Here is a 14,685-nt window from a genome sequence, read left to right on the forward strand (position 1 = left end):
GAGTCGTTGAGTGAGTGGGTGAGTGGTTTAATGAGTGAGTGAGTGGGTGAGTGGTTTAATGAGTGAGTGAGCGGGTGAGTGGTTTAATGAGTGAGTGGTTGAGCGGGTGAGTCGTTGAGTGAGTGGGTGAGTGGTTTAATGAGTGAGTGAGTGGGTGAGTGGTTTAATGAGTGAGTGAGCGGGTGAGTGGTTTAATGAGTGAGTGGTTGAGCGGGTGAGTCGTTGAGTGAGTGGGTGAGTGGTTTAATGAGTGAGTGAGTGGGTGAGTGGTTTAATGAGTGAGTGAGCGGGTGAGTGGTTTAATGAGTGAGTGGTTGAGCGGGTGAGTCGTTGAGTGAGTGGGTGAGTGGTTTAATGAGTGAGTGAGTGGGTGAGTGGTTTAATGAGTGAGTGAGTGGGTGAGTGGTTTAATGAGTGAGTGAGTGGGTGAGCGGGTGAGTGGTTGAGTGAGTGGGTGAGTGGTTTAATGAGTGAGTGAGTGGGTGAGTGGTTTAATGAGTGAGTGAGCGGGTGAGTGGTTTAATGAGTGAGTGGTTGAGCGGGTGAGTCGTTGAGTGAGTGGGTGAGTGGTTTAATGAGTGAGTGAGTGGGTGAGTGGTTTAATGAGTGAGTGAGTGGGTGAGTGGTTTAATGAGTGAGTGAGTGGGTGAGCGGGTGAGTGGTTGAGTGAGTGGGTGAGTGGTTTAATGAGTGAGTGAGTGGGTGAGTGGTTTAATGAGTGAGTGAGCGGGTGAGTGGTTTAATGAGTGAGTGGTTGAGCGGGTGAGTCGTTGAGTGAGTGGGTGAGTGGTTTAATGAGTGAGTGAGTGGGTGAGTGGTTTAATGAGTGAGTGAGTGGTTGAGCGGGTGGAGGCGGAAGCAGCTGCTCCCCCCCCACCCCCCCCACCCCCCCCACCCCCCCCACCCCCCCCATTTAGCGACAGACAGCAGACAGACACAGGGGACACGGCTCCCAGAACCCCAAACCGCTCGGGACAGAGGAGGAGACACAGAGACACGGCGACAGAGACACGGAGACAGAGACAGAGAGACAGAGAGAGACGAGGTGAGTGAGACAGTGAGACACGGCGGACGTGGAGACACACGGACAGACAGACAGAGACACGCAGACCGCTCGGGAGAGAGGAGGAGACACAGAGACAGACAGAGACACGCAGACAGAGACAGACAGACAGTCTGCCACATCACGGGGGAGACGAGACGAGTGAGACACGGGGGAGACACGAGGCAGACAGAGACACGCAGACAGCTCGGGACAGAGACAGAGAGACACGACACGGGGGACACACGGACAGACAGACAGAGACACCCAGACAGAGAGACACGACACGGTGGACACACGGACAGACAGACAGAGACAGAGAGACACGACACGGTGGACACACGGACAGACAGACAGAGACAGAGACAGAGAGACACGACACGGGGGACACACGGACAGACAGACAGAGACACCCAGACAGAGAGACACGACACGGTGGACACACGGACAGGCAGACAGAGACACGCAGACAGCTCGGGACAGACACGGAGAGACACCCGGACACGGGGTGTTGGTGGTGGATGTGAGCGGACATCGAACACGGGTCTCGTAGCAGCACGGCGCTAACCACACCGCCACCGCTCCTCACACACACAGAGACACACACAGAGATACACACACTCACTCAGACACTCACTCAGACACTCACACACACAGACAGACACTCACACACACAGACAGACACTCACACACACAGACAGACACTCACACACAGACACTCACTAAGACACTCACACACAGACACTCACACACTCACTCAGACACTCACACACTCACTCAGACACACACACACACTCACACACACTCACTCACTCAGACACTCACACACACACTCACACACTCACTCAGACACTCACACACTCACTCAGACACACACACACACACTCACTCACTCAGACACTCACACACACTCACTCAGACACTCACACACAGACACTCACACACTCACTCAGACACTCACACACTCACTCAGACACTCACACACACAGACAGACACTCACACACAGACACTCACACACTCACTCAGACACACACACTCAGACACACACACACTAACTCATTCACACACACAGACACTCACACACTCACTCAGACACTCACACACACTCACACAGACACTCACTAAGACACTCACACACAGACACTCACACACTCACTCAGACACACACACACACAGACAGACACTCACACACAGACACTCACTCAGACACACACACTCAGACACAAACACACTAACTCATTCACACACACACTCACTCAGACACTCACACACACTCACACAGACACACACACACACTCACTCAGACACTCACTAAGACACTCACACACAGACACTCACACACTCACTCAGACACTCACACACACAGACAGACACTCACACACAGACACTCACACACAGACACTCACACACTCACTCAGACACACACACTCAGACACACACACACTAACTCATTCACACACACAGACACTCACACACTCACTCAGACACTCACACACACAGACAGACACTCACACACAGACACTCACTCAGACACACACACTCAGACACAAACACACTAACTCATTCACACACACACTCACTCAGACACTCACACACACTCACACAGACACACACACACACTCACTCAGACACTCACTAAGACACTCACACACAGACACTCACACACTCACTCAGACACTCACACACACAGACACTCACACACTCACTCAGACACTCACACACACAGACACTCACTCAGACACTCACACACTCACTCAGACACACACACTCAGACACTCACACACTCACTCAGACACTCACACACACAGACAGACACTCACACTCACACACTCACTCAGACACACACACACAGACACTAACTCATTCACACACACAGACACTCACACACTTACTCACACAGACACTCACACACTCACTCAGACACTCACACACACTCACACAGACACTCACAGACACTCACACACACTCACACAGACACTCACACACACACACACTCACGCACACACGCACACACGCACACACACGCACGCACACACACGCACGCACACGCACGCACACGCACGCACACACACACGCACACACACGCACACACGCACGCACACACACGCACACACACAGTGACACACACCTCTCATTCACGGGTTCAAGCACTGGGTATCTCTGCTGACATCATAGGGGCGTTCGCAATGGCCGTGCCCATAGACACGGAGACATCATCTCCTGCGTTTGAGTCAGAGGTCGGGTACGGGTTTTGATTCCTTACCCGTACCCGTACCCGGCTGGGTACGGGTACGGGTACCGGGTACCCGGTTGCGACCTCTGGTTTGAGTCCTGGCTCTGGGTGTCTATCACCGTGCTCACGATTAGCGCCACTGTGACTAGGAGATGTTGACTACCTCGCCTGGTACGCAGGAGGTCGTGGCTTCGATCCCGGACACAGAGAGACGTTGACTACCTCGCCTGGTACACAGGAGGTCGTGGGTTCGATCCCAGACCCTGACGATGCTGCTGCTGCTGTATATGTGGAGTCTGTGTCTCTCTCTCTCCGTGATGTTGACTACCTCGCCTGGTACGCAGGAGGTCGTGGGCTCGATCCCGGACACTGAGAGATGTTGACTACCTCGCCTGGTACGCAGGAGGTCGTGGGTTCGATCCCGGACACTGAGAGATGTTGACTACCTCGCCTGGTACGCAGGAGGTCGTGGGTTCGATCCCGGACACTGAGAGATGTTGACTACCTCGCCTGGTGCACAGGAGGTCGTGGGTTCGATCCCGGACACTGAGAGATGTTGACTACCTCGCCTGGTACACAGGAGGTCGTGGCTTCGATCCCGGACACTGAGAGATGTTGACTACCTCGCCTGGTGCACAGGAGGTCGTGGGTTCGATCCCGGACACTGAGAGATGTTGACTACCTCGCCTGGTACACAGGAGGTCGTGGGTTCGATCCCGGACACTGAGAGATGTTGACTACCTCGCCTGGTGCACAGGAGGTCGTGGGTTCGATCCCGGACACTGAGAGATGTTGACTACCTCGCCTGGTACGCAGGAGGTCGTGGCTTCGATCCCGGACACTGAGAGATGTTGACTACCTCGCCTGGTACACAGGAGGTCGTGGGTTCGATCCCGGACACTGAGAGATGTTGACTACCTCGCCTGGTACACAGGAGGTCGTGGCTTCGATCCCGGACACTGAGAGATGTTGACTACCTCGCCTGGTACGCAGGAGGTCGTGGCTTCGATCCCGGACACTGAGAGATGTTGACTACCTCGCCTGGTACTCAGGAGGTCGTGGGTTCGATCCCGGACACTCAGAGATGTTGACTACCTCGCCTGGTACGCAGGAGGTCGTGGGTTCGATCCCGGACCCTGAGAGATGTTGACTACCTCGCCTGGTACACAGGAGGTCGTGGGTTCGATCCCGGACACTGAGAGATGTTGACTACCTCGCCTGGTACGCAGGAGGTCGTGGGTTCGATCCCGGACCCTGAGAGATGTTGACTACCTCGCCTGGTACACAGGAGGTCGTGGGTTCCATCCCGGACACTGAGAGATGTTGACTACCTCGCCTGGTACACAGGAGGTCGTGGGTTCCATCCCGGACACTGAGAGATGTTGACTACCTCGCCTGGTACGCAGGAGGTCGTGGCTTCGATCCCGGACACTGAGAGATGTTGACTACCTCGCCTGGTACACAGGAGGTCGTGGGTTCGATCCCGGACACTGAGAGATGTTGACTACCTCGCCTGGTACACAGGAGGTCGTGGCTTCGATCCCGGACACTGAGAGATGTTGACTACCTCGCCTGGTATGCAGGAGGTCGTGGCTTCGATCCCGGACACTGAGAGATGTTGACTACCTCGCCTGGTACTCAGGAGGTCGTGGGTTCGATCCCGGACACTCAGAGATGTTGACTACCTCGCCTGGTACGCAGGAGGTCGTGGGTTCGATCCCGGACCCTGAGAGATGTTGACTACCTCGCCTGGTAGACAGGAGGTCGTGGGTTCGATCCCGGACACTGAGAGATGTTGACTACCTCGCCTGGTACGCAGGAGGTCGTGGGTTCGATCCCGGACCCTGAGAGATGTTGACTACCTCGCCTGGTACACAGGAGGTCGTGGGTTCCATCCCGGACACTGAGAGATGTTGACTACCTCGCCTGGTACGCAGGAGGTCGTGGGTTCGATCCCAGCCCCTGACGATGCTTGCTGCTGTATTTGTGGAGTCTGCGTCTCTCTCTCCGTGTTGAGATGTTGACTACCTCGCCTGGTACACAGAAGGTCGTGGATTCGATCCCGGACCCTGGCGATGCCAGGCTGCTGTAGATGTGGATTTGAGATGTTGATTACCTCACCTGGTACGCAGGAGGTCGTGGGTTCGATCCCGGACCCTGGCGATGCCTGCCGCTGCTGTATATGTGGAGTCTGCGTCTCTCTCTCTCTCTCTCCCCGTGGTGGTCGCTGCGTGGAATTTTTCTCCGGGTTTTCCCGCCCCGCCAAAGAAGAGGGCGACGGAGCTCTGCGGGCCCGGCCTGGTTAAATAAAAAGAGTTCATATTATTAGGTTTTTTTCGGTAAAGTCACCGTGTAGGTAAAACATTAAAATTAATAAAAGTTAAATCAAATAAAATCACGACGTTTCGGAGGCAACACAAGCTTCCGTCTTCAGGTGGAACCGTCACAGCCACGACAGCTGTATCAAGTTAATTTTAATGTTTTACCCACACGGTGACTTTACCGAAAAAACCTAATAATATGAATCCTTGCAGTCACGAAAGCTTCAAATCTAGAAAAATAGTTCAGTTCAGTTAACAGGATCACCCCCAATAACTCCATCACCCTGACCTGGAATTCTAACCCGAGTTCTAACCCTAACACTCTCCCAAAGCCTTTTCCTTCCCTTTATTAATGCAACCCCTATCCCCTCCCTTTGATGCTGCTAATCCTGCATAATATGACTTTAAACCCCCTAAACCTTATCCCAAACCCTAGCCTCTAACCCTAATCCATAACCCTTAACCATAACCCCTAAACCTTATCCCAAACCCTAGCCTCTAACCCCTAATCCATAACCCTTAGCCCCTAAACACTATCCCCTAACCCCAAACCCTACCACCCCCTTTGCTCCTGATGCAAACTCTAGTTCCCTAACCCCTCGCTCCCACCCCTACCACCACGCCCGCACGCCCGCCCCCCATCTCAAATCACAAGCACCCTAAACCCTCCTTGACCACCATCCCCAACAAACCCTCCCCACACCGCCCCCCCACCAGCCCCCCAGGATTCCACCGAGCCATCAGAGCCCCCCCCCCCTGCCCCCCCCCCTGCCCCCCCCAAAACTCCGATTGCCACTTTTAGCTGGCAGCAAGATCTCCGTCGAGGAAGTCTGCTGTACAGCAGAGGCCGCTAACGGGTTTTGATTCCTTACCCGAACCCGGCCGCACCAGGGTCGCAAACGGGTACCCGATACCCGGCCGTACCCTACCCGTACCCTACCCTACCCGTACCCTACCCCTACCCGTACCCGTACCCTACCCGTACCCTACCCCTACCCTACCCCTACCCTACCCATACCCTACCCCTACCCCTACCCGTACCCGTACCCTACCCGTACCCGTACCCTACCCGTACCCTACCCTACCCCAACCCTACCCGTACCCTACCCGTACCCTACCCGTACCCTACCCGTACCCGTACCCTACCCCTACCCGTACCCTACCCGTACCCGTACCCTACCCCTACCCTACCCGTACCCGTACCCTACCCCTACCCTACCCGTACCCTCCCGTACCCTACCCGTACCCTACCCGTACCCCTACCCGTACCCCACCCGAACCCTACCCGTACCCTATCCGTACCATACCCGTACCCCACCCTACCCTACCCGTACCCTACCCGTACCCTACCCGTACCCTACCCTACCCCTACCCCTACCCTACCCGTACCCTACCCGAACCCCACCCTACCCGTACCCATACCCTACCCTACCCTACCCCTACCCTACCCCTACCCGTACCCTACCCGTACCCTACCCGTACCCTACCCTACCCCTACCCGTACCCTACCCGTACCCTACCCCTACCCTACCCGTACCCGAACCCTACCCGTACCCTACCCGTACCCGAACCCCACCCTACCCATACCCGTACCCGGCCGGATACTGGGTAGGGTACGGGTATCGGGTACCCAGTTGCGACCTCTGCTGTACAGCCAGGCTATGCTATGCATTGGTGTCCCAAGGAGCTGTTATCACCCACCCACCCCCACCACCCTCCCCCCACCGGGAGCTATACCCCCCCCCACCGCCCGCCCCCCCCCCCGGGGAGGTCAGGAATGCTCCCCCCACCCCCCCAGCTGCCAAAACCTTGACGTAGCTCTACAAATAGCCACAGCGGCAACTAAGAGGTGACAAAAGGAGGGGGTGGAGCGGATGGTGAGGGTGAGTGGGTGGGTGGGTGTGTGGATCAATGAGTGGGTGGGTGAGTGGGTGGGTGGGTGAGTGAGTGAGTGGGTGGGTGGGTGGGTGAGTGGGTGAGTGGGTGGATCAATGAGTGGGTGGGTGAGTGAGTGAGTGGGTGGGTGGGTGGGTGAGTGTGTGGATCAATGAGTGGGTGGGTGAGTGGGTGGGTGAGTGGGTGGGTGAGTGTGTGGATCAATGAGTGGGTGGGTGAGTGGGTGGGTGGGTGAGTGGGTGGGTGAGTGTGTGGATCAATGAGTGGGTGGGTGAGTGGGTGGGTGAGTGAATGTGTGGATCAATGAGTGGGTGGGTGAGTGGGTGGGTGGGTGGGTGAGTGGGTGGGTGAGTGGGTGGGTGGATGTGTGGATCAATGAGTGGGTGGGTGAGTGGGTGGGTGGGTGAGTGGGTGGGTGAGTGGGTGGGTGGATGTGTGGATCAATGAGTGGGTGGGTGAGTGGGTGGGTGAGTGGGTGGGTGGATGTGTGGATCAATGAGTGGGTGGGTGAGTGGGTGGGTGGGTGGGTGAGTGGGTGGGTGAGTGTGTGGATCAATGAGTGGGTGGGTGAATGGGTGGGTGAGTGGGTGGGTGAGTGTGTGGATCAATGAGTGGGTGGGTGAGTGGGTGAATGGGTGGGTGAGTGAATGTGTGGATCAATGAGTGGGTGGGTGAGTGGGTGGGTGGGTGGGTGGGTGAGTGGGTGGGTGAGTGGGTGGGTGAGTGTGTGGATCAATGAGTGGGTGGGTGAGTGGGTGGGTGAGTGGGTGGGTGAGTGGGTGAGTGGGTGGGTGAGTGGGTGGGTGGGTGAGTGGGTGGGTGAGTGGGTGGGTGGATGTGTGGATCAATGAGTGGGTGGGTGAGTGGGTGGGTGGGTGAGTGGGTGGGTGAGTGGGTGGGTGAGTGGGTGGGTGGATGTGTGGATCAATGAGTGGGTGGGTGAGTGGGTGGGTGAGTGGGTGGGTGAGTGGGTGAGTGGGTGGGTGAGTGGGTGGGTGGATGTGTGGATCAATGAGTGGGTGGGTGAGTGGGTGGGTGGATGTGTGGATCAATGAGTGGGTGGGTGAGTGGGTGGGTGGGTGAGTGGGTGGGTGAGTGGGTGGGTGAATGTGTGGATCAATGAGTGGGTGGGTGGGTGAGTGGGTGGGTGAGTGGGTGGGTGAGTGAGTGGGTGGGTGAGTGGGTGGGTGAGTGGGTGGGTGAGTGGGTGGGTGAGTGTGTGGATCAATGAGTGGGTGGGTGAGTGGGTGGGTGAGTGGGTGGGTGAGTGGGTGAGTGGGTGGGTGAATGTGTGGATCAATGAGTGGGTGGGTGAGTGTGTGGATCAATGAGTGGGTGGGTGGGTGAGTGGGTGGGTGAGTGGGTGGGTGGGTGAGTAGGTGGGTGAATGTGTGGATCAATGAGTGGGTGGGTGGGTGAGTGGGTGGGTGAGTGGGTGGGTGGGTGAGTAGGTGGGTGAATGTGTGGATCAATGAGTGGGTGGGTGGGTGGGTGAGTGAGTGGGTGGGTGAGTGGGTGGGTGGGTGGGTGGGTGAGTGGGTGGGTGAGTGGGTGAGTGTGTGGATCAATGAGTGGATCAATGAGTGGGTGGGTGAGTGGGTGGGTGAGTGGGTGAGTGGGTGGGTGAGTGGGTGGGTGGATGTGTGGATCAATGAGTGGGTGGGTGAGTGGGTGGGTGGATGTGTGGATCAATGAGTGGGTGGGTGAGTGGGTGGGTGGGTGAGTGGGTGGGTGAGTGGGTGGGTGAATGTGTGGATCAATGAGTGGGTGGGTGGGTGAGTGGGTGGGTGAGTGGGTGGGTGAGTGAGTGGGTGGGTGAGTGGGTGGGTGAGTGGGTGGGTGAGTGGGTGGGTGAGTGTGTGGATCAATGAGTGGGTGGGTGAGTGGGTGGGTGAGTGGGTGGGTGAGTGGGTGAGTGGGTGGGTGAATGTGTGGATCAATGAGTGGGTGGGTGAGTGTGTGGATCAATGAGTGGGTGGGTGGGTGAGTGGGTGGGTGAGTGGGTGGGTGGGTGAGTAGGTGGGTGAATGTGTGGATCAATGAGTGGGTGGGTGGGTGAGTGGGTGGGTGAGTGGGTGGGTGGGTGAGTAGGTGGGTGAATGTGTGGATCAATGAGTGGGTGGGTGGGTGGGTGAGTGAGTGGGTGGGTGGGTGAGTGGGTGGGTGGGTGGGTGGGTGAGTGGGTGGGTGAGTGGGTGAGTGTGTGGATCAATGAGTGGATCAATGAGTGGGTGGGTGAGTGGGTGGGTGAATGTGTGAATCAATGAGTGGGTGGGTGAGTGGGTGGGTGGGTGAGTAGGTGGGTGAATGTGTGGATCAATGAGTGGGTGGGTGGGTGAGTGGGTGGGTGGGTGGGTGAGTGTGTGGATCAATGAGTGGGTGGGTGAGTGGGTGGGTGAATGTGTGGATCAATGAGTGGGTGGGTGAGTGGGTGGGTGGGTGAATGTGTGGATCAATGAGTGGGTGGGTGAGTGGGTGCGTGGGTGAGTGGGTGGGTGAGTAGGTGAGTGGGTGGGCGGATCAATGAGTGGGTGGGTGAGTGGGTGGGTGGGTGAATGTGTGGATCACTGAGTGGGTGGGTGAGTGGGTGGGTGAATGTGTGGATCAATGAGTTGGTGGGTGAGTGGGTGGGTGAGTGAGTGGGTGGGTGAGTGGGTGGGTGAATGTGTGGATCAATGAGTGGGTGGGTGAGTGGGTGGGCGGATCAATGAGTGGGTGGGTGAGTGGGTGGGTGGGTGAATGTGTGGATCAATGAGTGGGTGGGTGGGTGAGTAGGTGGGTGAGTGGGTGGGCGGATCAATGAGTGGGTGGGTGAGTGGGTGGGTGAATGTGTGGATCAATGAGTGGGTGGGTGAGTAGGTGGATGAATGTGTGGATCAATGAGTGGGTGGGTGAGTGGGTGGGTGAACGTCTGAATCAATGAGTGGGTGGGTGAGTGGGTGGATGTGTGGATCAATGAGTGGGTGGGTGAGTGGGTGGGTGAATGTGTGGATCAATGAGTGGGTGGGTGAGTGGGTAGGTGAATGTGTGGATCAATGAGTGGGTGGGTGAGTGGGTGGGTGGGTGAGTGGGTGAGTGGGTGGGTGAGTGGGCGAGTGGGTGGGTGGGTGAATGTGTGGATCAATGAGTGGGTGGGTGAGTGGGTGAATGTGTGAATCAATGAGTGGGTGGGTGAGTGGGTGGGTGGGTGAATGTGTGGATCAATGAGTGGGTGGGTGAGTGGGTGGGTGGGTGAGTTGGTGGATCAATGAGTGGGTGGGTGAGTGGGTGGGTGAATGTGTGGATCAATGAGTGGGTGGGTGAGTAGGTGGGTGAATGTGTGGATCAATGAGTGGGTGGGTGAGTGGGTGGGTGAATGTGTGGATCAATGAGTGGGTGGGTGAGTGGGTAGGTGAAAGTGTGGATCAATGAGTGGGTGGGTGGGTGAATGTGTGGATCAATGAGTCGGTGGGTGACTGGGTGGGTGAGTGGGTGGATGTGTGGATCAATGAGTGGGTGGGTGAGTTGGTGGGTGAATGTGTGGATCAATGAGTGGGCGAGTGGGTGGGTGAATGTGTGGATTAATGAGTGGGTGGGTGAGTAGGTGGGTGAATGTGTGAATCAATGAGTGGGTGGGTGGATGTGTGGATCAATGAGTGGGTGGGTGAGCGAGTGTGCAATTATGTGGGTGGGTGGGCGGGCGGGCGAGCGGGTGGGTGGCTGGGTGAGTGGGTGGATTAGTGGGCGGCTGAGAGGGTGAATGAGTGGGTGAGTGGGTGAGTGGGTGGGTGGCTGGGTGAGTTAGTAGGTGAGTGAGTGGGTAGGTGGGTTAGTGGGTGGATCAATGGGCTGCTGAGCGGGTGAATGAGTGTGTGGGTGAGTAGGTGTGTGAATGTGTGGATCAATGAGTGGGTGAGCTAGTGGGCAATTATGTGAGTGGGTGGTTGAGGGGGTGGCTGGGTGAGTGAGTGGGTAAGTGAGTGGGTGGATCAATGCGTGAGTGAGCGAGTTGGCGAGTTTGTGGGTGAGCAGGTGAGTGGGTGAGTGGCTGAGCAGGTGGGTGGGTGAGTGGGCAGGTGGGTGGGTCAATGAGTAGGCAAGTGGGTGGGTGAACGAGTGGGTGAATGTGTGGATAAATGAGTGGGGGGGGGGGGTGAGCGAGCGGACGATTATGTGGGTGGGTATGTAGGTGGGAAAGTGGGTGAGTGGGTCAGTGAGCGGGTGAATGAGTGTGTGGGTGAGTAGGTGTGTGAATGTGTGGATCAATGAGTGGGTGAGCTAGTGGGCAATTATGTGAGTGGGTGGTTGAGGGGGTGGCTGGGTGAGTGAGTGGGTAAGTGAGTGGGTGGATCAACGAGTGGGTGGATCAATGAGTGGGTGAGCGAGTGGGCGAGTATGTGGGTGAGCAGGTGAGTGGGTGAGTGGCTGAGCAGGTGGGTGGGTGAGTGGGCAGGTGGGTGGGTCAATGAGTAGGCAAGTGGGTGGGTGAACGAGTGGGTGAATGTGTGGATAAATGAGTGGGGGGGGGTGAGCGAGCGGACGATTATGTGGGTGGGTATGTAGGTGGGCAAGTGGGTGAGTGGGTCAGTGAGCGGGTGAATGAGTGGGTGGGTGAGTAGGGGAGTGGATGGGAGGGTGGATACGTGAGTGGGTGGGTGGGTGGATAAGTGAGTGGGTGGGTGGGTGGGTGAGTGAGTGGGCGAACGAGTGGGCAAGTGGGTGGGTGGGTAGGTGAATGAGTGGGTGGATGGGTGGGTGGCCAACAGTCTGTTCGAGGCTACACGGGGGATCTTTGTCTTTGTCCGAGTGGATGAGTGAGTGCGCGGGGAATGTGGGTACGTGTGCATTAATATAAATGTGGGTAAGTATAGACGTGTGTGTGTGTGTCTGTGTGTATGAGCCACATCATATTTCCTTTGTCCTCTGATCTCAGGGGGCACGTGAGCGCGTCTGTGTGTGTGTGTGCGCGTGTGTCTGTCTGTGTGTCTGTGTGTGTGTGTGAGTGTCTGAGTGAGTGTGTGAGTGTCTGAGTGAATGTCTGTGTGTGTGTGCGAGTGAGTGAGTGAGTGTGCGCGTGTCTGTGTGTGTGTGCGCGTGTCTGTGTGAGTGTCTGTGTGTGTGTGTCTGTGTGTGCGCGTGAGTGTCTGAGTGTGTGTCTGTGTGTGTGTCTATGTGAGTGTCTGAGTGTGTGTCTGTGTGTGAGTGTCTGTGTGTGTGTGTCTGTGTGAGTGTCTGTGTGTGTGTGTGTGAGTGTCTGTGTGAGTGAGTGAGTGAGCGCGTGTCTGTGTGTGTGCGCGTGTCTGTGTGTGTGCGCGTGTCTGTGTGTGTGTCTCTGTGTGTGATTCTGTGTGTGTGAGTCTCTGTGTGTGTGTGTCAGTGAGTCTCTGTGTGTGTGTGTGAGTGAGTGTCACACACACAGAGAATGGGGAGCGGTGGTGCAGCGGTTAGCGCTACGCTGCGCTATGAACCCGGCGACACATGTTCGATTCCCACTCACGGCCAACGCCAGTGACGATTATATGAACCGGTCCCGGGCCTCCCCTAGGTCGACTCAGCCTCAAATGAGTACCCGGTGCGGTGTGTAAACATTGCCACTGGGGAGACAAAGGCGGTCGGGGGCGTGGTGCTGGCCACCCACCCCCTCGTGTGCCACAGTGCCGGCCTTCATAGGTGCTCGCTAACAGCACTTGCCCAAACAGTCTGTTAAGGCTATATGGGGGATCTTTATCTTTGTGCGGGGAGCGGTGGTGCAGCGGTTAGCGCCGTTGTGCTGAGCGACTGAACCCCGGCCACCTACCCCAGTTGATGGCGGTCATCTCAACCGGTCCCGGGCCTCCCCTAGGTCGACTCAGCCTCAAACGAGTTGCCTGGTGTAGCGGTGGTGGTGTCCAGTAAAGGTCACTAGAACACTCGCTACACACAGCACTTGCCCCAACAGTCTGTTAAAGGCTACACGGGGGACCTTTGCCTTCGTGCGGCACCAGAGATACAAAGGGGGTGGGGAGGAGCGGGGCACTTGGGCGCTGTTGCCACCACCGCCACAACCGCCACAACCGCCACAACCGCCGCCACCACCGCCACAACCGCCACAACCGCCACCACCACCGCCACCACCGCCACCACCGCCACAACCGCCACCACCGCCACAACCGCCACAACCGCCACCACCGCCACCACCGCCGCCGCCACCGCCGCCACCACCGCCACCACCGCCACAACCGCCACCACCGTGATCGAACCCACGACCTCCTGTAGACCAGGCGAGGTAGTAAACATCTCACAGGGTCCGTGATCGAACCCACGACCTCCTGTATACCAGGCGAGGTAGTAAACATCTCACAGGGTCCGTGATCGAACCCACGACCTCCTGTGTACCAGGCGAGGTAGTCAACATCTCACAGGGTCCGTGATCGAACCCACGACCTCCTGTAGGCCAGGCGAGGTAGTCAACATCTCACAGGGTCCGTGATCGAACCCAGGACCTCCTGTAGACCAGGCGAGGTAGTCAACATCTCACAGGGTCCGTGATCGAACCCACGACCTCCTGTAGACCAGGCGAGGTAGTCAACATCTCACAGGGTCCGTGATCGAACCCACGACCTCCTGTAGACCAGGCGAGGTAGTCAACATCTCACAGGGTCCGTGATCGAACCCACGACCTCCTGTAGACCAGGCGAGGTAGTCAACATCTCACAGGGTCCGGGATCGAACCCACGACCTCCTGTAGACCAGGCGAGGTAGTCAACATCTCACAGGGTCCGTGATCGAACCCACGACCTCCTGTATACCAGGCGAGGTAGTCAACATCTCACAGGGTCCGTGATCGAACCCACGACCTCCTGTAGGCCAGGCGAGGTAGTCAACATCTCACAGGGTCCGTGATCGAACCCACGACCTCCTGTAGGCCAGGCGAGGTAGTCAACATCTCACAGGGTCCGTGATCGAACCCACGACATCCTGTAGGCCAGGCGAGGTAGTCAACATATCACAGGGTCCGTGATCGAACCCACGACCTCCTGCATATCAGGCGAGGTAGTCAACATCTCACAGGGTCCGTGATCGAACCCACGACCTCCTGTAGACCAGGCGAGGTAGTCAACATTTCACAGGGTCCGTGATCGAACCCACGACCTCCTGTAGACCAGGCGAGGAAGTCAACATCTCACAGGGTCCGTGATCGAACCCACGACCTCCTGTAGGCCAGGCGAGGTAG

The 14,685-nt window shown here is 57.2% G+C and overlaps 1 protein-coding gene across 1 annotated transcript in view; it reads right to left on the bottom strand.

The window, feature by feature from the left end:
• LOC144954293 (uncharacterized) overlaps positions 1 to 14,685 on the bottom strand; it is a gene marked incomplete at its 3' end in the record, with an annotated part of 99,594 nt that overhangs the window by 63,171 nt on the left and 21,738 nt on the right. The window contains exon 2 of the mRNA XM_078884815.1: positions 5,398 to 5,574. The remainder of the gene's footprint in view (positions 1 to 5,397; positions 5,575 to 14,685) is intronic.

Source organism: Lampetra fluviatilis, unplaced genomic scaffold (assembly GCF_964198595.1).
Source record: "Lampetra fluviatilis unplaced genomic scaffold, kcLamFluv1.1 SCAFFOLD_140, whole genome shotgun sequence".
In the NCBI taxonomy this organism is placed as follows: Eukaryota; Metazoa; Chordata; class Hyperoartia; order Petromyzontiformes; family Petromyzontidae; genus Lampetra; species Lampetra fluviatilis.